Source organism: Periplaneta americana, chromosome 6 (assembly GCF_040183065.1).
Source record: "Periplaneta americana isolate PAMFEO1 chromosome 6, P.americana_PAMFEO1_priV1, whole genome shotgun sequence".
NCBI lineage: Eukaryota > Metazoa > Arthropoda > Insecta > Blattodea > Blattidae > Periplaneta > Periplaneta americana.
In genome coordinates this window covers 55,544,976-55,569,072 of record NC_091122.1, presented here as the reverse complement: position 1 = coordinate 55,569,072, position 24,097 = coordinate 55,544,976, and the positions used below count along the sequence as shown (strand labels likewise).

General features: G+C 36.2%; 1 long non-coding RNA gene across 11 annotated transcripts in view; it reads right to left on the bottom strand.

Moving 5' to 3' along the window:
- The window catches only part of LOC138701336 (uncharacterized), a 208,919-nt gene that overhangs the window by 139,379 nt on the left and 45,443 nt on the right, over positions 1-24,097 (bottom strand). Inside the window, exon 6 of one of the 11 annotated variants that reach the window (XR_011332521.1) lies at positions 3,407-3,497. The exons of the other annotated variants lie outside the window; for them this stretch is intronic. This is a non-coding gene — a long non-coding RNA (uncharacterized lncRNA). Of the gene's footprint in view, positions 1-3,406; positions 3,498-24,097 lie in introns of those variants that run through there. 11 annotated transcript variants of the gene reach the window in all.

Sequence of the window (24,097 nt, the reverse complement as noted above, 5' to 3'; positions counted from 1 at the left end):
TAACCTAGTTTCATTTGCTCCTACTGACCGCTCTGCATGTGGTTAATTTTTTTCAGACTCAGAACCGCTACCGGTGATTTCGCGCCGTGATCTATTCCCAATACTTGCCAATAAAAGTGGCGACTTGGATGAACTATATAGATATGTTTTGAACAAATTATGTATTGAAACATGTGATTCTAATAGTGAGAAGTGCATTCATACTATTTTGATAAATATTCGAAGTTATTTTAACAGACATTGGATGCAGTGTCACCGTAAAAAGGATTATTTTCTAAAAAACATTGTTCTTGGCAGGTCAGAGGCAACAACAAAGATATTTTTGAAGCTAGAAAACAGGGGATTATTTCTGGATTTCGCTCTCAATTAGGTCTTCTTATTGACAAACCGAAATCTGGTGGCCCTGGGACACCAAATGATGACATTATACCACGTTGGTTTTTTTGAAAACCCACAAATTACAGCCAATATAACGGGCATTAGTAAGACCTCATTCACAGATTTTCTGTAATTTTATGCACCATTTCATGTGGATATTCAATATACAATATATTAAAGCGTTTGAGAACTACACCAATGATGCAGCCCATTTATATGTACAATAGATATATCCATGGTAATACATGCCATCCAGCGTGCATAAAATACTGATACATGGAGGAAAAATTGCAGAAACTGCGATACTTCCTATTGGGATGTTATCTGAAGATGCTCAAGAGGCAAGACACAAACATTTACAAAAGTACAGGTTAGACCACGCTACGAAGTGTACTTGTCAGAGAAACTTAGATGTCCTACACATGTTGTTAGTATCTTCTGATCCCAACATATCCCAGATCAATCGACATCCAAATACAGTAGAACCACAGTCTACTATATACAGTCGCGAAGCTTGAGGTGTTTTTTTGCAAATCTCGCGATAAAGCGCTCCAAGCGGTTAGCAACTAGAAACACTAGACTGTCCATGGTCGACTTTGGACTGTGTCGTATTTATATCGAGTGCTAGCTCGTTGCGTATTTCACATTGATGCTTGTGAAATGTTCGTTATTGGTTATAATGAAAATGTTAATGGCTAAAATATAATAATTGGAATAATAATATGGGACAAGGAGGAGACGTTTGTAGTGCTATAAATTGTAGCAACAGTAAGAGAAAGAGGCCAGAGTTTTCCTTTTTCCGATTTCCGAAAGATTCAAAAAGGTTCCTGGGTTTCCACAAGAATGCTGTGCAGAAACAAAACTGTTAATTTGAAGTTCTTTGTGACTGTTAGAATACATATCCTTAAATTTCACAATGAAATGTTTCAGTCTAACCGAAAGGACATTAGATACCGGTCAAAGTTCTGTCACTTAGGCTGCTAAATTTCCAGAGAAATAAAGGTTAGGTCTACTTTTTTTTCAGAGGATATATTTTTAATTGTAGCTATTAATTTTGTTATTATTTTTATGTGTTATTTTACTAAAGACGTAGAAAAAGTAAATTTGTTTTAATGAACTTCACTGATCACGTTTTATTTTCAATTCTGGTGGGATTATTATTGCTTAGGCCTAATTTTTTCTTCAAAGGATATGTTTTTAATTATAGCTGTTAATTTTGTTGTTATTTTTATTTGTTGCTTTACTAGAGACGTAGAAAAAGTCTGTTACAATAAAATGTATTGATCACGTTTTACTTCCAATTCTGGTGTGATTATTATTGCTTAACCTCATCCCATTTTGTTAACTACGTAAGCCTACACTACAAGTACCGGTACACGTAAGTTAGTCCATTAATTCATATTTCCAGTTTTATTGTTGTAAAGAGAAATGCAAATTAATATTTATTGGTTTCAATTCATAGTTAATTATCGCTATAATCTTGAATGAGTGAAGCTATTACAGTAAATTTCAGTTCGTTTTGCACAAACAAAAATTATATTAACTTATTTCTTGCAGGTATCTTAGAGTTTATAGTGGAATTTAATATACTTCATTAAAATAATAAATTAACTTTATGCATTTAATATTTCAATAATGGAAGGAAGGTGTTAATTTTTCCAAAAGAACACGACAACGAAAGTGTAACATATTTTGTCGGCTGCTAGGAGAGAGATCTGCGATGATGAGGCGATAGTAGCGATCCTAGTGGTGGGCAACTACCCCTGTTTGCATTTTTACTACATATTGAGCTTCGCGACTGTATATAGTAGACTGTCGTAGAACCTCTATTATCCGTGGTAATGAAGGGGATGGACTGAACGGTTAATCGAAAAATTCGGATAATCCGTACCATGAAAGATTTTGAAATTTCTGCCATTGTCTTGTATTTAACTCTCTATGTAGTGGATCAGAAGTTCACTAATTTAAGACTGGTTGTCAAGTGCGGGTTTTTAAGGGAGAAGAAAGCTTTTTGTAATTACTGTCTCAGGAAAGATAGGAATAAATGAGCCCTCATGTTGCAGATTTACATACTTTTTACACTTTATCCTTGTTCTTTTCTATTAATTCGCGCAGTTGTAACTCCAATCTCGTATTCTGCCGCAAGATGAGCCACAGTTTCTCTTTCTCAAACCATTAAATTATTTCCATTTTTCTTCGATTGTTAGCACAACACGTTTTCTGTTAACACTCGTGGAAGACATCTTATATCGGTCTACAAGTTTATTTTGAATCTTGCGTAGACCACTTTCAACACTTGAATATAATTAATTGATGAACTAGTGGACTTACTCGTGTTAAATATGTAATATTTTCCGGCTTATAGCTGTTTCAGTCCATCACGCACCATCATCAGAGCCTACTAGATCGCGGCGTCGTCTCGAACTTCTCTGCCTGTTAGGAGGGTGTGTTTTATTGTTAGAATGTGTTGGATTGTGTAGTCGAATAGTGTGTGTGTACTGAAATTGATCTGTGTGTTGAGCACAAGAACACAAGAAATACATCACACTAACATATGAAAACAAAAGCACACATAAGATCGCATCTTCATTCAGAAAACAGAAATACAATATAACATACAGAACAGAAAACACACTACAAAGACATCTCAACACACAAAAAACACAAACAAATAAATACGACCACACAGGTGTATACAAACTCACATGTAATAGTTGCGACAAGTTCTACATAGGACAGACAGGCAGATCATTCCAAACTCGCTACAAAGAACACATTAAAGCTATAACCAGAGGACACAATACATCTACAACGCCGATCACATAACCAATGCCAACCATACATACAATAACATAAATACGGACATGGAAATCCTACACACACAACCCAAGAACCAAAGCTCAACACACTACGTAGAACAATATGAAATATACAAACACACTAAAACACACCCCGATCAAATCCTCAACACAAAGATCAATTTCAGTACACACACACTATTCGACTACACAATCCAACACATTCCAAAAATAAAACACACCCTCCTAACAGGCAGAGAAGTTCGAGATGACGCCGCGATCTAGTAGGCTCTGATGATGGTGCGTGATGCACTGAAACAGCTGTAAGCCGGAAAATATTACATATTTAACACGAGTAAGTCCACTAGTTCATCAATTAATTAAGCCTACAAGTTATATTATAGAACGCCAATTCGAACAGCAGACAATGTTATATAACGATAAAGGCTTGTAATAACACTCTCTAGCAAAAACATATGTAGAACCTACTAATATTATGTACAATACAGATCTTCATATAAGTTATTTATTTATGAAGAAGAAAAAAAAGAGCGAGAAAGACAGTCGGATAATCCGCCAGTCGGTTAATAGGGTGACGGATAATCGGGGTTCTACTGTACAAGAAAATCAAAACTATAAGTTGAGGTAATTAAACAGCTGCGAGTGCCAACAACAGCACTGCTCAACTGCAACCCCAAGATGAGGACGACAGTAGCGCTAGCGGATCCGACACTTCTGGAGGTACAACAGATGCTTCAGATTTCTAAACAGGAGTCATAAAATTTACTACATATATTACTTTTCTCTTCATAGCAGTCTGTAAAAAAATTTCGGTTTATTTTAATTTTTTATTTGCATTAGTTGTATGCAATTTCTATTACTGTGCAATTCTTTTTTAATAATTAGGCATTCTATACTAAAATAATAATTCTCATACAAATATTTAATCAAACGTCATAATAATTTACGTTCATTTTGCTATTTTCAACGATTCGAAAGGAATTTATCAATATTAGATTTTGTTCCGGCTAGAATCGCAATCCGTCCCACTGTGCAGTCGTCCAATTCATATAATAATAATAATAATACACAAAATATAAATACCGATATGCAAATTGTAAACAATTTTAATAACGCCTCCCCCATTTAAAAAAATTCTGAGTATGCACGGGTTGCAATTAATCCAAACTGAAATCATGTTTTGCTAATTGGATTTCCACAGCAACATGAAGTTTTGAATTTCAGTTTTCTCAAAACTTTAAATTTTGAGTTGCTTCCCTTTTGAACTCGCCCGTGAATATTATGCTTGAAGGTTTGAAAGCCATCTCCAATTATTTTGCAATCGTCTACCAATACTCCTTTTCCTTTGAGTGCTAATATCGCATACACTACAATGAACCTTTGTTTATTATTCAAAAACACAATTTAAAAAAAATAAATATATTATAAGTAGAAAATACACTATTAAGCACGTTACTAAGATACTTCGTTTTCCTCTTTTAATAGGGTAGTCCTCCCTCAATTTTTTATTCCACATGAATGAAATAGCTTATTTATTTTATTAAAAATATTCACAATTCAAAATGGTTGATGATTACTGGGTAGGTTTAGTCAGTATCATTTAAGCTGCGCTTATGTTTGAGTCTAAATCTCAGACAGAAATCAGTGCAGTGCACTGAAATGTGAGAGCGTTCCATCAAGTCTATCAAAGCTTGTTTTTGAAGAAACGACGGATGCGAGGTGAAAGACCGGTTTCGTACAAATCCACACTACACCAGCAATAGTGAGTGGTTTGTAAAGCTAAAGCTAAGAGGTGCGCGGTGTACACATCTTCACAAATGTCCTAGGACAGACACTTCACTGCAAATCTAACATTCTCCAATCTTCCCTATTTTCCGCTCTTCTCTGAGTCTCTGCATATGATCCATAACCTATATCTTAATGTTATATATCAACTGATCGCCCTCAGTAGCGTAGTTGGTGTAGCGCTGGCTTTCTATGCTCGAGGTTGCGAGTTCCATCCCGGCCGAGGTCGATGGCATTTAAGTGTGTTTAAATGCGACAGACTCATGTCAGTACATTTACTGGTATGTAAAAGAACTCCTGCGGAACAAAATTCCGTCACACCGGCGGCGCTGATATAACCTCTGCAGTTGCGAGCGTCGTTAAATAAACCATACTTTAATCAAAATTTTCTACTGTTCACCACTGCTTTCAGTACATCCTTCAGTAAGCAGTTTCTTCTCAGCCAGTGACCCAGCCAATTCCTTTTTCCTTTCCTGATCAGTTTCAGCACTATTCTTCCTTCACCCAGTCATTGTCAGTACATTTCACACTCTCCATTCTTCTCCATATTCACATTTCAAATGTTTCTAGTCGTTTCACTTCACTTCGTCGTAATGCTCATATCTATGCCCCTTACCTTGGCACATCCCACACAAACTACTTCACTAAAGCGGTTTCAGAATAAGAAGGCATATGACCTAAGCCAATCGAGTGTTAAAGCCTGTGTGATGAATCTTGTCTCACAGTGAACAGAGAGAGAAAGGAGATATGTCTTACCTCGTCTGTGTTGATACTGCGATGGGGAGAGTGAAGCGATGCCAGTGGTGGAAGGGACTAGTTGATACATTCTGTAGCGCAAAATAAAGTAACAAATTATCTCTCTTCGTACTGTATAGTTCCGTCACTGAGCTTGTCTTTCAAGAAACTGACTTCCGGTTGCCTGTACAATAACAAGGTTTTGAAAGGAATCCTGAAAATTTACAACCCTCCTATAATCTCCACCCCCATTTGAAGAGACTTGGTTTTATTGCTACTGAGACAATATAAACCTTACCAGGTATAGTAGCAGTATGACGTTGTCACACGGTGCACAAGACGTGGAAGACAGAGACAACAGATAAGGATAGAAAATATCAGTCGCTGCTGCAGCAACGAGCGGGCGGGTCGAGACCTGTTGCTTCATTGTGTGTAATGTTTAAATATAATTACTCTTACTGAAGTAATTCTCATCCCAATTTTTATTACTTCCTCGCTTCACAGATTAGTAGATCTTGGATTCTATAAAATGATTTTTCATGACTTGCAAATGGACAGTAAAAATATGCATCTCCATATGAATCCTAGCCCTATTAATACGCCATTCACTGAAAGCCTGTGAATGCAACGAACATGCTTAACGATCAAGTTTATTTTATTTCTTGCAGAGCCAATGCCTAGCATCACAGACATGCAAGATGCCATGATGGAATCAGAATCCATGCCAACTATCATATCACCATGGGAAATACGCATGCCAGATCACATTGCAACTTCAATGCCAGTTCCCATCCCACATCACATCCCAGATTCCACCCCACCAGTCATCCCAAGTCACATGCCAGATCCCATGACAGATTCCGCCCCACATGTCATCCAAGATCAAATTCCAGATACCATGCCCGACTCCACCCCACCAGTCATCCCAGATAACATGTCAGATTCCATCCCAACTGTCATCCCAGATCACAAGCCAGAGCCCATGACTGATCACATGCCTGTTCCCATCCCAGCTGATCACATGCCTGATTCCATGCAACCTCCCATGGCAGAACACATGCTAGAACCCATGTCAGCACTATCCATCAAGCTATCAGCAGTAGAAGAAGCAGATGAGGAGAGCACAACGAAGAATGGTTGCTGGTCCCAATTCGTATATATATGTTCTGGGGTTTGCCGCTTTTTTAGGCGTAAGCTTAAGCTTAAGCGTAAACGTAAGAGTAAGCGTAAGTAAATCAGATCAGTTCAGATCAGGATCAGGATCAGGATCTGATCTGGCATGAAGGCAACATTCTTCAAAACAAATTATTAGTTAAATTGTTACATTATATGCGTAAATGCCCAGAAAACTTTGAAATATATTCACATTACCACCCTACTTGTTAAGAATTAACTGATTTGAAAAAAAGTCTTTTTCAAAAGAAATCATAGATTCAATACTAAGGACAAGGACAAGGATAAGGATAAGGACGAGGACGAGGACGAGGACGAGGACGAGGACGAGGACGAGGACAAGGACAAGGATAAAGATAAAGATAAGGATAAGGACAAGGATACGGACAAGGATAAGGACAAGGATACGGACAAGGATAAGGATAAGGCTAGTGATAAGGTTAAGGATAAGGATAAGGATAAGGCTAGTGATAAGGATAATGATAAGGATAAAGCTAGTGATAAGGATACGGATAAGGATAAGGATAGTGATAAGGATAAGGATAAAGATAAGGATAAGGACAAGGATACGGACAAGGATAAGGACAAGGATACGGACAAGGATAAGGATAAGGCTAGTGATAAGGATAAGGCTAGTGATAAGGATAAGGATAAAGCTAGTGATAAGGATACGGATAAGGATAAGGATAGTGATAAGGACGAGGATGAGGACGAGGACAAGGATAAGGATAAACATAAGGATAACGGCAAGGATACGGACAAGGATAAGGATAAGGATAAGGATAAGGCTAGTGATAAGGATAAGGATAAGTCTAGTGATAAGGATAAGGATAAAGCTAGTGATAAGGATACGGATAAGGATAAGGATAGTGATAAGGATAGTGATAAGGACGAGGATGGGGACAAGGATAAGGATAAGGATAAAGATAAGGATAAGGACAAGGATACGGACAAAGATAAGGACAAGGATACGGACAAGGACAAGGATAAGGTTAAGGATAAGGATAAGGCTAGTGATAAGGATAAAGATAAGGATAAGGATAAAGCTAGTGATAAGGATACGGATAAGGATAAGGATAGTGATAAGGACGAGGATGAGGACAAGGACAAGGATAAGGATAAAGACAAGGACAAGGATAAGGATAAGGCTAGTGATAAGGATAAGGATAAGGCTAGTGATAAGGATAAGGATAATGCTAGTGTTAAGGATAAGGATAAGGCTAGTGATAAGGATAAGGATAAAGCTAGTGATAAGGATACGGATAAGGGTAAGGATAGTGATAAGGACGAGGATGAGGACGAGGACAAGGATAAGGATAAAGATAAGGATAAGGACAAGGATACGGACAAGGATACGGACAAGGATAAGGATAAGGCTAGTGACAAGGATGAGGATAATGCTAGTGATAAGGATAAGGATAAAGCTAGTGATAAGGATACGGAGAAGGATAAAGATAGTGATAAGGACGAGGATGAGGACGAGGACAAGGACAAGGATAAGGATAAGGATAAAGATAATGATAAGGACAAGGATACGGACAAAGATAAGGACAAGGATACGGATAAGGATAAGGTTAAGGAAAAGGATAAGGCTAGTGATAAGGATAAAGATAAGGATCAGGATAAGGATAAAGCTAGTGATAAGGATAAGGATAGTGATAAGGACGAGGATGAGGACAAGGACAAGGATAATGATAAGGGTAAGGATAAGGATGAGGATAAGGATAAGGATAAGGCTAGTGATAAGGATAAGGATAAGGCTAGTGATAAGGATAAGGATAAGGATAAGGATAGTGATAAGGACGAGGATGAGGACGAGGACAAGGACAAGGATAAAGATAAGGATAAGGACAAAGATACGGACAAGGATAAGGACAAGGATACGGACAAGGATAAGGATAAGGCTAGTGATAAGGATGAGGATAAGGATAAGGCTAGTGATAAGGATAAGGATAAAGCTAGTGATAAGGATAAGGATAGTGATAAGGACGAGGATAAGGACGAGGACAAGGACAAGGATAAGGATAAAGATAATGATAAGGACAAGGATACGGACAAGGATAAGGACAAGGATACGGACAAGGATAAGGATAAGGCTAGTGATAAGGATAAGGATGAAGCTAGTGATAAGTATACGGATAAGGATAAGGATAGTGATAAGGACGAGGATGAGGACAAGGATAAGGATAACGACAAGGATACGGACAAGAATAAGGACAAGGATACGGATGACAAGGATAAGGCTAGTGATAAGGATAAGGATAAGGGTAAGGATAAGGATAAAGCTAGTGATAAGGATACGGATAAGGATAAGGATAGTCATAAGGATAGTGATAAGGACGAGGATGAGGACGAGGACAAGGACAATTATAAGGATAAAGATAAGGATAAGGACAAGGATACGGACAAGGATAAGGATAAGGCTAGTGATAATGATAAGGATAGTGATAAGGATAGTGATAAGGACGAGGATGAGGACGAGGACAAGGACAAGGATAAGGACAAGGATACGGACAAGGATAAGGATAAGGCTAGTGATAAGGATAAGGATAGTGATAAGGACGAGGATGAGGACAAGGATAAGGATAAAGATAAGGATACGGACAATGATCAGGACAAGGATCAGGACAAGGATCAGGACAAGGATAAGGATAAAGCTAGTGATAAGGATACGGATAAGGACAAGGATAGTGATAAGGACGAGGATGAGGACGAGGACAAGGACAAGGATACGGACAAGGATAAGGACAAGGATACGGACAAGGATAAGGATAAGGCCAGTGATAAGGATAAGGATAAGGCTAGTGATAAGGATAAGGATAATGATAAGGATAAGGATAAAGCTAGTGATAAGGATAAGGATAGTGATAAGGATAGTGATAAGGACGAGGATGAGGACGAGGCCAAGGACAAAGATAAGGATAAAGATAAGGATAAGGACAAGGATACGGACAAGGATAAGGACAAGGATACGGAAAAGGATAAGGATAAGGCTAGTGATAAGGATAAGGATAAGGCTAGTGATAAAGATAAGGATAAGGATAAAGCTAGTGATAAGGATACGGATAAGGATAAGGATAGTGATAAGGACGAGGATGAGGACGAGGACAAGGATAAGGATAAAGATAAGGATAAGGATAAGGATAAGGCTAAGGATAAGGATAAGGCTAGTGATAAGGATAAGGATAAAGCTAGTGATAAGGATACGGATAAGGATAAGGATAGTGATAAGGACGAGGATGAGGACAAGAATAATGATAAAGATAAGGATAAGGACAAGGATACGGACAAAGATAAGGACAAGGATAACGATAAGTATAAGGATAAGGTTAAGGATAAGGATAAGGCTAGTGATAAGGATAAAGATAAGGATAAGGATAAAGCTAGTGATAAGGATACGGATAAGGATAAGGATAGTGATAAGGACGAGGATGAGGACGAGGTCAAGGACAAGGATAAGGATAAAGATAAGGACAAGGACAAGAATAAGGATAAGGATAAGGATAAGGATAAGGATAAGGCTAGTGATAAGGGTAAGGATAAGGATAAGGCTAGTGATAAGGGTAAGGATAAGGCTAGTGATAAGGATAAGGATAAAGCTAGTGATAAGGATACAGATAAGGATAAGGATAGTGATAAGGACGAGGATGAGGACGAGGACAAGGATAAGGATAAAGATAAGGATAAGGACAAGGATACGGACAAGGATAAGGATAAGGATAAGGCTAGTGATAAGGATAAGGATAAGGCTAGTGATAAGGATAAGGATAAAGCTAGTGATAAGGATACGGATAAGGATAAGGACGAGGATGAGGACGAGGACAAGGATAAGGATAAAGATAAGGATAAGGACAAGGATACGGACAAAGATAAGGACAAGGATAAGGATAAGAATAAGCATAAGGTTAAGGATAAGGATAAGGCTAGTGATAAGGATAAAGATAAGGATAAGGATAAGGCTAGTGATAAGGATACGGATAAGGATAAGGATAGTGATAAGGACGAGGATGAGGACAAGGACAAGGATAAAGATAAGGACAAGGACAAGGATAAGGATAAGGATGAGGATAAGGATAAGGCTAGTGATAAGGATAAGGATAAGGCTAGTGATAAGGATAAGGATAAGGATAAGGATAAAGCTAGTGATAAGGATACGGATATGGATAAGGATAGTGATAAGGATAGTGATAAGGACGAGGATGAGGACGAGGACAAGGACAAGGATAAGGATAATGACAAGGATACGGACAAGGATAAGGACAAGGATAAGGATAAGGCTAGTGATAAGGATAAGGATAAGGCTAGTGATAAGGATAAGGATAAAGCTAGTGATAAGGATAAGGATAAGGATAGTGATAAGGACGAGGATGAGGACGAGGACAAGGACAAGGATAAGGATAAAGATAAGGATAAGGACAAGGATACGGACAAGGATACGGACAAGTATAAGGATAAGGATATGGCTAGTGATAAGGATAAGGATAAGGATAAAGCTAGTGATAAGGATACGGATAAGGATAAGGATAGTGATAAGGACGAGGATGAGGACGAGGACAAGGATAAGGATAAAGATAAGGATAAGGACAAGGATACGGACAAGGATAAGGACAAGGATACGGACAAGGATAAGGATAAGGATAAAGCTAGTGATAAGGATACGGATAAGGATAAGGATAAGGATAGTGATAAGGACGAGGATGAGGACGAGGACAAGGACAAGTATAAGGATAAAGATAATGATAAGGACAAGGATACGGACAAGGATAAGGATAAGGATAAGGCTAAGGCTAGTGATAAGGATAAGGATAGTGATAAGGACGAGGATGAGGACGAGGACAAGGACAAGGATAAAGATAAGGATAAGGACAAGGATACGGACAAGGTTAAGGATAAGGATAAGGCTAGTGATAAGGATACGGATAAGGATAAGGATAGTGATAAGGACGAGGATGAGGACGAGGACAAGGATAAGGATAAAGATGAGGATAAGGACAAGGATACGGACAAGGATCAGGACAAGGATAAGGATTAGGATAAGGATAAGGACAAGGATACGGATAAGGATAGTGATACGGATAAGGATAAGGATAGTGATAAGGACGAAGATGAGGACAAGGACAAGGAGAAGGACAAGGATAAGGATCAGGATAAGGATCAGGATAAGGATCAGGATAAGGATAGTGATAAGGATACGGATAAGGATAAGGATAGTGATAAGGACGAGGATGAGGACGACGACGAGGACAAGGACAAGGATACGGATAAGGATAAGGATAGTGATAGTGATGAGGATGAGGATGAGGACAAGGACAAGGATAAAGATAAACAAAAAGATAAAGATAAAGATACAGATTAAGATAAGATAAGATCAGAATATGTTAATTTATATCAAAAAGTGTTTGATCTGTATATCTTCTTATTATAATGGTTGTGTAATTTCATTTCAAGAGTGTTGCTTCATATCAGATTATTGTTAGCCAGTATTGAATATATGATTTCTTTTGAAAAGTACTTTTTCATAAATCAGTTAATTTTTAACAAGTCATGATAATGTGAATTTATTTAAAAATTTGTTTGGCATTTAGGAGTATAATATAACATTATTTAACTAATAATTTGTTTTCAAGAATGTTTCCTTCAGACTATTTGTTAAGAAATATTATGTGAACTGTTAAAAAAAAACCTTCTTTCAGATCAGTTAATTCTTAACAAGGAGTGATAATATCAATATATTTCAAAATTTTGTTTGGAATCTGTAAAAGTTTAAATAATAATTTGTTTTCAAAAATGTTTGCTTCATTCCAGACAGACTAATTGTTAGCAAATAATCAATATATGAACTGTTTTGAAAAATTTTTCAAGAAGTACTGAATACGCGAATTTATTTCAAAATGTGTTTCCTTTTATATCAGTTCAACTAGTAATGGATATGTATTTTGTTTTCAATGCTATTTCTTTCATATCAGATTACACTGTACAACAAATTTGAACTTTGTGTCTGCCCTTTAGATGAAAGTATATGATTCTGTATAAACAAACGGTGCTTGATTCATATCTGAAAACCAAATTGGTCCATCACGTACCGTTTTTTTAGGAGACCCGCTTTTCATATTTATACAAATTGGTCAGAGAGAAAATTAACAGCGACACTCATTACGGAAAACACATACACTAAAATGATTTTTTGGCCGTTTCCGCTTGTAGGCATCTGGTGGAGTGTCCCTGATAGTAGACCAACAATATTCAGCTAGCATACTTCCATTCCATTGTCCACTGAAGCGCTTTTCAAACATAGCAATGTCCTGGTGGAATCTTTTGCCATGCCCATCACTAACTGCACCCAGGTTTTGAGGGAAAAAATCTAGATGTGAGTCCAAAAAGTGTAGTTTTAAAGACATATTGCAGCCTATAACACGAAAGCATTTCACCATGTCACGAACAAGATCTTCATAGTTTTCAGCTTTCTCGTTTCCAAGGAAACTTGAACATACTGATTTAAATACCTGCCAGGCTGCTTTTCCTCCTTCTGATAGTTTATTTTCAAAGTCTTCGTCGTGCATGACTGATTTAATTTGTGGGCCAATAAAAACCCCTACTTTTACCTTTACCTCACTTAAACTTTTGAATTTGTTTCTGAGATACAAGAAGGCTAACCCTTCTCTGTCCAGCGCTTTTACAAAAATTTTATTAAACCAAGTTTAATGTGCAATGGTGGAAGAAAGACATATTGCAGATTCACAAGTGGTTCATGAGATATGTTTTTGGTGCCAGGAATGTAGTTTTATCGTGGAGGCCACTGTTTACGGATGTAGTGACTTTTTCTGTCACGAATATCCTATTTACATAGGAAGCAGCAGAATTTAGTGTATCATTGTTGCATGCCTGTTAATATCCCAATAACTTTTAAGTCTCCACAAATGTGCCATTTGAATGTAGAGTAGTCAATTAATTTCAATATAGCACTCATTACCTCATATGTTTCCTTGGTATTTACAGCATTATATGCTATAGGAACAGAGGGGAAAACATTGCCTATATGGAGGAGTACTGCCTTTAGACTACGTTTGGAAGAGTCAATAAACAGGCGCCAGTCTCCTACAATGTGTTCATGTCCCAATGCCTGAAATAACCCATTCACATCACAGCAATAAATAATGCCTTCTTTCTCCGCAAAATAGTGCCCAAAATTGCTTTGTCGTCTTCTAAATGAAGTAATTTTTACATCTTTATCTAACAGATTCCAACCTTGCAGCCTAGAACCCAGTAATTCTGCATATGTTTGAAAGAGTTTTAAGTCCCGCACAAGATCGTTAAGCTCTCCCTGTTTTATTTCATGATGTACACATGTCATAGATGGAGAGGGTTGAAAATCTGGATCTTGACCGCATCGGGCATCTGAAGTGTCTTCCTCTGAATCAAGAGTATATTTATCTGGAGCTGTAGGTACAGGAAGGTCTTCAGAATGAGAAACTGGTCGCATAGCGGAGGGTATGTTTGGATACCGCATAGAGTGTTAGGATTTGGGCGTGAACCCCTAAACATCTGTTAAACAAAAGTAACAATCCGTTATGTGGTCTTTTGGTTCGCGCCAAACCATAGGTACACCAAATTTCATTGTGCTAAGTTTTCCTTGTAACCACTTTCTCAGATTCCTGGAGCATGAATTGCAGCATATATGTGGAGCCCAAGACTTATCCTGATCTCCAACTCTGCATCCAAAGTACAATTCATATGCCTTTCTAACCAATGGCGACAAGCTACATTGTTGAGTCTTGAATGTAACTTCGCCACACACATAACAAAATAAGTCAGGCTTATTTTTACACTGACGACACATAATGCATTGAATGTAGTTCACTGTGTCCTTAGGCCTTAAAACATTAGTACTTCACACGTAACAACACTCCACAAACAGCACTTTCCATGAGCAGTATGACGTGGAGAATGGAAACATTTGAAAGTAAACAAAAAATTACATTTAAAATGCTGGAATTAAGGTATGATCAACACAACCTGGCAGTGAATGACTGATGTAGATATATATTTCTAAATGTGTCTAAATCTATCCCTGCACTGAAAATGTTTGATAGAAGAAGCAGGATATTCGAAAAATAATTTAAATTAAGGAAACATAGCAATATCTTCGAGGAAATACATAAAATACTAAATTGTGGATTTTTTGGAAAATGGTTCATCTTAGGCAAAAACAGAGTACAGATTCGTTATTTCCAGCCATAAATATACAAGAAACACATGTTTTCATGTAAAGGGAATTTTTCATGTTGTACAGTGTTATTAGTCTGCAAGTATTGAATATGTGAATTGTTTTCAAAAAAAAAAAAAATTTTTTTTTTCAATTCATTGAATGTGTGATCAACTATTGAATATATGTGCACTCACTTCACAAATTTTTGCTGTCTCTATCGTTTTCACTACTAATAGCTATGCAATTACTTTTCAAGACTGTTTGCTTGATATCAGATTATGTGTTATCAAATGTCGAACATGAGAACTGTGTTCCAATACCGGTAGTTGGCATTCAGATCAGTTCATTTGTAAACAAACACAAAATGGTGAATTTATTTAAAATAATTTTAATGTTCCCATCGTGTTCATTGGAATGATGCCTATATAATTTATTGCCAAGATTGCCTGCTTTGACACTACATTATTTGTGAACACGTACTGAACAAATATATGAACATAATAACGGGAATTAAAATAAGAAACAGAATTGAAATTGTATTCAACAGAGACATAGACTTCACAATATATACAACGGTGAAATATTAAACAGTTGATAATTTCTTGACTTACACCGTAGCCAAAGAAACTTAATACTTTGATATTGCAACACCAGAATGTAGGATTAAATCGTAATTTCTAAAATAACAAATATTACTATTGTCTGCATATTCAACAACTGTTATGCTACAACAAAGTACGAATTTTAAATACAAAAACAGACTTCAGAATATTCGTTTTTGAAAATTTGCATCATTTCAGTTATTTAAGAAAGTTACAACATCTAACACTGGAAAATCATTCGAATTTTTATGTTTGCAATCAAAAACGTCGATTCTTCTGCTGTAACAGAAAACTCACAAGACTTTATCAAACGTGCAACAAAACCGAAGTGGGACTAAACTGCAATGATATGTAACGAAAAAGTGACTTGAAATAGAGGACAAGTGACTTCTGGATGGAAGATAGTCGTAAAACAAGAAGACAAGCAGTGGCCTTAGGCTATTCATATTGCCAAATAGCGAAAACTGCATGGAAAGAGATCTCCATCGCCTCAATATACCAGACTGTGAAAATAACTCCTGATATTATTATGATGAGGACGATATTGTATTGTATGATGATCTGAATGAGTAACAAGAACAATGGTGAAAAGTGGCAACAGAATGTAATAGGAAATGCCACAGAACATGAAGCATACTTTAAAAGGAAACGAAAATATGTTTGGATGTAGGAGAAATTATTACAGTAGTAAAAATGTACACCTCTAGGACAGACAGAACAAATCTGTAAAATTATATATTATATAAATGTAATAATTGCCAGCATATCAAGGAAAGCGTCCACACCTGTGGAGTAAAGGTTAGCGCGTCTGGTCGCGAAACCAGGTGGCCCGGATTCAATTGCCGGTCGGGGAAAGTTACCTGATGTGGTTTTTTCCAGGGTTTTCCTTCAAGCTAATATGAGCAAATGCTGGGTAATTTTCAATGCTGGACTCCGGACTCATTTCACCGGCATTATCACGTTCTTCTCATTCAGACGCGCACTTAGCACACCCTGTGTAGCCTGGCTATCAGAGCAAATATTAAAGATATTCAGGTCTTTGCATCATCTACGTAGTGCAAAGTGGCTGCTCGTGACGTAGGAGCGTGAAGCAGTGTTAGGTCGACTTCTAATTTTATAACAAAAAACATGTATAGGCTTATGTATATTAAATAGCGGTATATTTAAAATACGTGACATTGATGGTGATAACACTAATAATAATAATAATAATAATATAAATTAACGGTAATAAATAATCATACCGGTACCAATATTTTGAAGACAAGTTGAATCCTTCTGTTCATGTCATCGAATTTGTCAGTAATATCGTTGTGGAAAGGCTGATTTTTTTTATAATTTTTTGCTCATTTTGTTTCTGCATGGAAATATTTACGATTGACGAGAGTCTTTGTTGTGACATGCAACTACGCAAATAGTTTTTAATGCGAATTATGTAAGAAAAACCTCTTTACGCGGACAAATTTGTTTATAAAGAGCCCAAATCCCTAAAGCACACTGATTTTATCAACAAATATTAATCTTAATTATTTAAAATAGTCCTAATAATTAAAGCAATAACTAAGAACAGTAGAGAAAATAATTAATGCACACAACGCGATCTTTATGCACACTCGCTCACGAAACCGCGGAAAATTTAACTTTGTATATAGGCTACAGTAGTACCCACATCGCTAACACCATAACCTTTTTTTTTTCAATTCCTCTTACATTATATTTCCACTTTTCTCAAGACTCGTGCTTGCTTCTTTAGCAAAACAGTTTAAAAAATACAAATATATTTATTTATTATAACTTATCTATGAGCGATTCATCCATCGTACCGAAAGTTGTCTTACATTTTTGCTATCGTATATACATCTAGACCTATATGCAGTGTCCTACAAAAGAAAAAAAAACGTATAGTCTACGACAGACAAAAAGAATGACATCAAGCATTTCTTCATATATTTCGTTGCACTGACATGCATTGATTGATTATATTGTACTGGAGTATCTTAATAATCTAACTTTTATAAGTTGAGAAAAGATATGAATTGGAAACCTAAATGTTGATTCAAGTGGAAGAGAATGAAGATTATTTGAAATTGACAAAGAATAACGCACTGCCCATATATGGAAGGGAGGTTGGGTTGGGCAGGGCGGAACTCGACATGCAGCCACCTCCTCGTGGTGAGTTCTGGGTTGTTTCAGTTCATAGAAAATGAAACAAGCAAAGAGCTGCATCTCAACTGTAAAAGGTGGTAAGAAAATGTGTAGAGTGTTCAATAACTGTAACTTCACACACTAAATCCTTAAGGTAAAAGGAACAGAATATTCCTTCGCCATTTGTTCTTTTTATTTAATAAGAAATCGATTTTATTTCCAGAAAAAATTGCTACATCGCAGTAAATTCAGTAGCACTTGCCAACAGACGGAAACACACTTCCCTGCTGCACTTATGGCAGTCACGAGGAGACTGCCCTTACACCCTGTCCCCGAGGTGCTCAGCTCTAAGGTGAGTACGCATCTTGTAACAGCGTTGCAAAATAGCCATTACTTAAACTGATTTACTATTAACAAAAGTGTTAAAATAGTTACTCTTATACCGTAAATGTAACAACATTAGGCTGTGCAAAATTATTTATTGCCAACGAAAAGTGTAATGTAGACAAGTTTACAAAATGTATATTTGTGAATGTGTTTAAAAGGTAATGGTATCAGAAATAATAATAATAATATCATACGATGAAAGAGTAATGGAACGGAGAAATATTCTCTCCGGCGCCGGGATTTGAACCCGGATTTTCAACTCTACGTGCTGATGCTTTATCCACTAAGCCACACCGGATACCCACCCCGGCACCGGACAGAATCGCCTCAGTTTAAGTTCCAACTCTTGGGTTCCCTCTAGTGGCCGCCCTCTGCACTAAGTCATAGATGTCTATGAATGCAGGACTGAAGTCCACACATGTGCTGAGTTGCACTCGTTATGATTGACTTGTTGGCCGGGATCCGACGGAATAAGCGCCGTCTTAAATCACGTAGCACGCAGAGCTGAAAACCCGGGTTGAAATCCCAGCGCCGGAGAGAATTTTTTTCCGTTCCATTACTCTTTCATCGTATGATGACGCAGAATATCTGCATGGAAATATCACATGTTCTTCAGTACATTAAAATAGCTATTTATGCAACAAGTTGCGAAATAATAACGTTTTAAGCACTAGAAATAAAGATTGTTCACCTACACGAAGGGGAGGTGGACAACACGGCAAGTGCTTAAAACGCTAGTTTTGCATGTGTTTCATACAAGATTTTATAGATAGTCGCTCGAGAATCCCTGATGTATTTATATTTGAAAGAGAATAAAATTATTGATTGGTTCTCTCGCAATGGCGAACTTCTGATGTTAAAAACGAAAGAGTATTACATTCGCATGGAAAGAGAGAGATTTCACAGGCTTCGGGTATGTATTCGTAGTAGATCATCGTGATTGTTTTGCTGGTTATTAGGAAGTTGTTTTCTGCTTGTCACGTAATTTGTAATATTTATTTATTTATTTATATACTTATTTATTTATTTTATTCATTTATTTATTATTTTGCTAATAATTATAACATAATATATAATATATACAGATAAAAATTTTAGCTCGCCCCTTATAGAGGAGAACTCGTGCTCAGGGTCGGATTCCTGAATTGAAATTAATACAATACAATTTGTCGTATGTCTACTATGCAATAAATTATATAAATTTAAATTTACAAGTTTTAAATTTTTATAAACTCCATACATAACTTATTTAATTTAATACTAGAACTATTAGAATTGACCAGATTAGGATATTTTAAATATAAATTTGTTATATATTCTTGGGCCTAAATTACTACTATGATTAAATACTGTAACAGTGTTGCATTTTGGTTCAAACAATCTTAAAGAATTCATACCTTTTGTTTCATAACTATGAGAATACAATTCAAAATTATTTCGATTTTTATGTATGAATTTTATTAATACAATATAATAAATTTGTCTTACGTTAAGTACATTAAAGTTTAAAAACAAATTTTGAGATGGAAAATCAATAGGTTTATGAAGACATATTTTAATTATTTCCTTCTGTAATAAATAAAGTGGATTAAAATTGGATTTAAATGAGCTACCCCATCCTATAATTCCATATATAATTACCGATTGAAATGAAGTTAAATATATTGTGCGTAATAAACTTATTGACAAGTAATTCCTCAATAAAACAAAATAATATACTATTTTGCGTAATTTATTACAAAGGTAATTAATGTGTTGGTTCCATTTTAAATGATTATCGAAAATTATGCCTAAATACTTAACTTCAGAGGACTCTTTAATAATCGGACCGGACAATTACACTGTATAAGACAACAATCAGAATTATGTAATTTAATACTTAATATAGAACGAAAATGAGTGATTCGTAAGAGAATAAGGTAGGTATGAAATCTCCAAATGTTGTAATTACCGATTTAAATAATTGTGTTGTGGATATTTTTATAATAAATAAATAGTAGGAATTTATGTTTTCAGTATTTCTAATTAGCGTGTTTAAAAGTACTTTCAGGAACGGAAATTTACTTCTAAGCACGCTAATTTATGGATGCGGAAATCAGTGACTTTCGATACTAAAATGGGGATTGAAAAGTTGTCATTATGAAATGACTGTCTAAAAAGTAATTATTTTTAGAAATGTTTTGTCTCCAAAATCCTAGCTAATTACAATAGTTTTTAATTGTTCTTTCACCTTCGACTGTATTTCCAGGAAACGAGCTCAGAACCATCGCTCATTGAGGTCTGTACAAGTACTGCTGGCAGTCTACCTTCGCAGGTGGTGAGGCTGAATACAACTTGAATGACCGCCAACACAGAAATCTACGTCTACCGGTGACGGCGCTCCCTACGTAATAACGTACTGCAGCACGCCATAAAATTATCGTCGAAATGGTATTTAAAACAACTCACACACAATACAAATTCTACTTAGTGCTATAATCGTTCACTATTTTTGATAATTTAGTGTTACAGACTCAATGGAATCCATCCTTTCTCTCAAACATTTCCAACGTGCTGATTCCCAATTCAGCACGGCTAGTAGTGTCTGCTCATGCGCAGAACAGCACTTCACCTTGCCCAACCGTAATATTTTGTCATGCTTTTCCACACAACACCGTGCTTATTATTGTGCTAGACTACTCACTGGCGATATGTTATGCTCCCAAATTGAACAGCCGACGGGCGGCCATTTGTTTGGTTAAGCTGAATAAGTATGTTCGTTTGAGTGCTGCTTTTAATTGCAGCAATGCACACGGATGTAAAGATAAAGAAGGAAGGAATGTTACATTTCACTGATTAGTTAATCTTTAATTTCTATTCCGTATAGTGTGTTTCAGAAATATGGTTGCGTTTTCTATAGAAGAAGGAGCCTATATTATTGAAGCTTATTTCCAGGGGCAGGTATTTATGGAGATTAACTTTATCATTTCTGTTTTTTTAATATTGGTGTCGGCGGAGATTGTTGGAGATTGATTTGTACTCTTGGCGGATATTAATGGAAATTTTGAAAAATACAATTATTTTGAAATTGGAGTATTAACTCAGTATGAATATTACTTTCCAAATAATTAATATTAAAGGTTCGTTGGATTCTGGTAAAGGTGCGGTATGGCCAATAGACAATATTTGTTGAATTGAGACTGTATTTAACACACATGCATTAAACACAAAAAAAAAAAAAAAAAAAACTTGCAGCCCTCAAATTAACACTTTCAAATTATTAGTGAAATGTTGAATTCTCAGTCTTTTTTGTTCACTAATGTAATCAGAATACCTGGAATACCATGCAATGTAGCCTACTTCGATATTATAACAAATTCAAAAGAAAAAATAGTCCGAAAAAAGAACTCAGAATATGAAATTCGCTATAAAACGACACAATAATAATAATTCGCGAATGTGTTCATATTTCGCAATTAGAACTCTATTTCGCGATTTGTCGTGATTATTTTATCCGCATATTATTAATCAGAATCACTTAATTCGTAAAGATTAGTAAAAATCTATTGTATATTTATTATGTCGTGATTTTCGTAATCTCCATAAACACCTGCCCCTGCTTATTTCGCACAGGTACGGTGTGTAGCATGACTGAATAACTTTATCTGTGTGGACTGAGCAGAAGTGAAGATAAGAGTTACCGAAAGTACGGTAATATGCTGAATAAAGTAGCCATTATATATTGAATACAACTGCCTGAAGAGTTGAGTTTGTGAAAAAAAACTGTTACTACTCTACTGTATTTTGATAAAATACCTTAAAAGTAATAAACAAACTGAAAATCGTAATATCGCATTTCTCTATAACATAAATGGATACATTACTTTACTCTCCTCCTATAGCTAGTAAAATGATTTGTTCACATATTGCACTAGTAACACCAAACTCCTGTAATGGAAGGGGGTAACAGTGTTTCCGAGTATAGCCAGGTTAATGTTAAAAATGTTGGTAAAAATAAAGTGATGTCCCTGTACTTCAGATTTCCTCTGAGTAAAGATTCCCTAAAGCCAGCATTTCTCAAACTATGGACCGTGGATCACTTGTGGTCTTCGAGTTCTGCCCTTGTGATCCTTCAAAAAAGACGGAAGAAAAAATAAAATTCAAAGGAATTGCATATCACACTATAGCTGAAAATCTCTGAGTTTGGAAATGACACACGGTAATCGCCTTTCACTTTTTCTCCCAGTACTGATATTTCATGAAATTTCTGGTGCCACGCCTGTATCCCAGCCAGAGACCACCCGAATTCATAACAGAGGACCAAAGTACCGAACCTTTTCATGTATTGACTTTCTTAATAGTTTTGCCGACACCCATTATGCACATTGAAATGGGGAACGTACAGTACGTCGTACACCAATAATAGAACGTGCCAAATTGCATCTTTACTTGTTGTAAATCAGGTATGTTTCTGCATTAATTTTTTTATTTGTTCTTCCAGATGATGATATAAGAAATTTTAGACTCTGCCTATTTTAAAATCCGACAGGTTTACTTTTTACACTTGCGTGTTTTGTCTCTAAGTGCCATTTCAATTTCTCGAATTTCATACACTCGTTCGAAAGCACTTCGTAACAAACAACGCACCAAGGTTTTAGTTCACTCTCATTGCCACACCAAGTAAATTCAAGTATCAAGTCATATTTACGAAATTATTTTTTCTTTGAATAGCTACCACTAGGACTAGATATTTCTTTAATGGCACTCTAACTGATAATACTATATTTCTTCACACTCAGCTTCTGAACTATTAGCACTGCCTAAATCAATAGTATCAGCATGTTCCTTTCTTTTCAAAGATCCGGATCGAAGCCAGTTTTCCAGTATTTATAATAGGCAGTAGTTAACAGAGACATGGAAAACTGCTGTGTGTACCACATAAGAAGGATTTCAAACAGCTAACAAGCAAGCGATGAATCAACAATGCACAGAATTTGTTATAAGTTACTTGTGATTGGCTACAAAAAATATAATTAGAAAAGTATTATAATTAATTAATTCCGTCTTAAAATATAAGTATACTGGTATTAAAATATGCTACAAAAATGATAAATTTGCTTTCGAAGGGAACAAGAGTAAGGTGGTCCGTGGAACTGTTCTGACTTAAAAAAGTGGTCCCCACTTCAAAAACGTTTGAGAAATGCTGATGTACAGTATATGCGATGAAGAATTTTTTGTTCGTATAGTTTCTTTGTAATTGTTCTTGGCTTATCTGACCTTGTCTACACATATTGTTCTTAGACATGTAATATAAACTATTAAACCTTTCTGTACGAGAGAAAAAAAGAGAGGGATTGTTTTAAATTATACTTACCGTACTTACTTACTGCCTTTTAAGGAACCTGGAGGCTCAGTGCCGCCCTCACATAAGCCCGCCATTCGTCCCTACCCTGAGCAAAATTAATCCATTCTCTATCATATCCCACCTCCCTTAAATCCATTTTAATATTATCTTTCCATCTACGTCTCGGCCTCCCTAAAGGTCTTTTTCCCTCCGGCCTCCCAACTAACACTCTATATGCATTTCTGGATTCGCACATACTGTACATGCCCTGCCCATCTCAAACGTCTGGATTTAATGTTCCTAATTATGTCAGGTGAAGAATACAATGCGTGCAGTTCTGTGTTGTGTAACTTTCTCCATTCTCCTGTAACTTCATCCCTCTTAGCCCCAAATATTTTCCTAAGCACCTTATTCTCAAACACTCTTAACCTATGTTCCTCTCTCAAAGTGAGAGTCCAAGTTTCACAACCATACAGAACAACCGGTAATATAACTGTTTTATAAATTCTAACTTTCAGATTTTTCGAGAGCAGTCTGGATGATA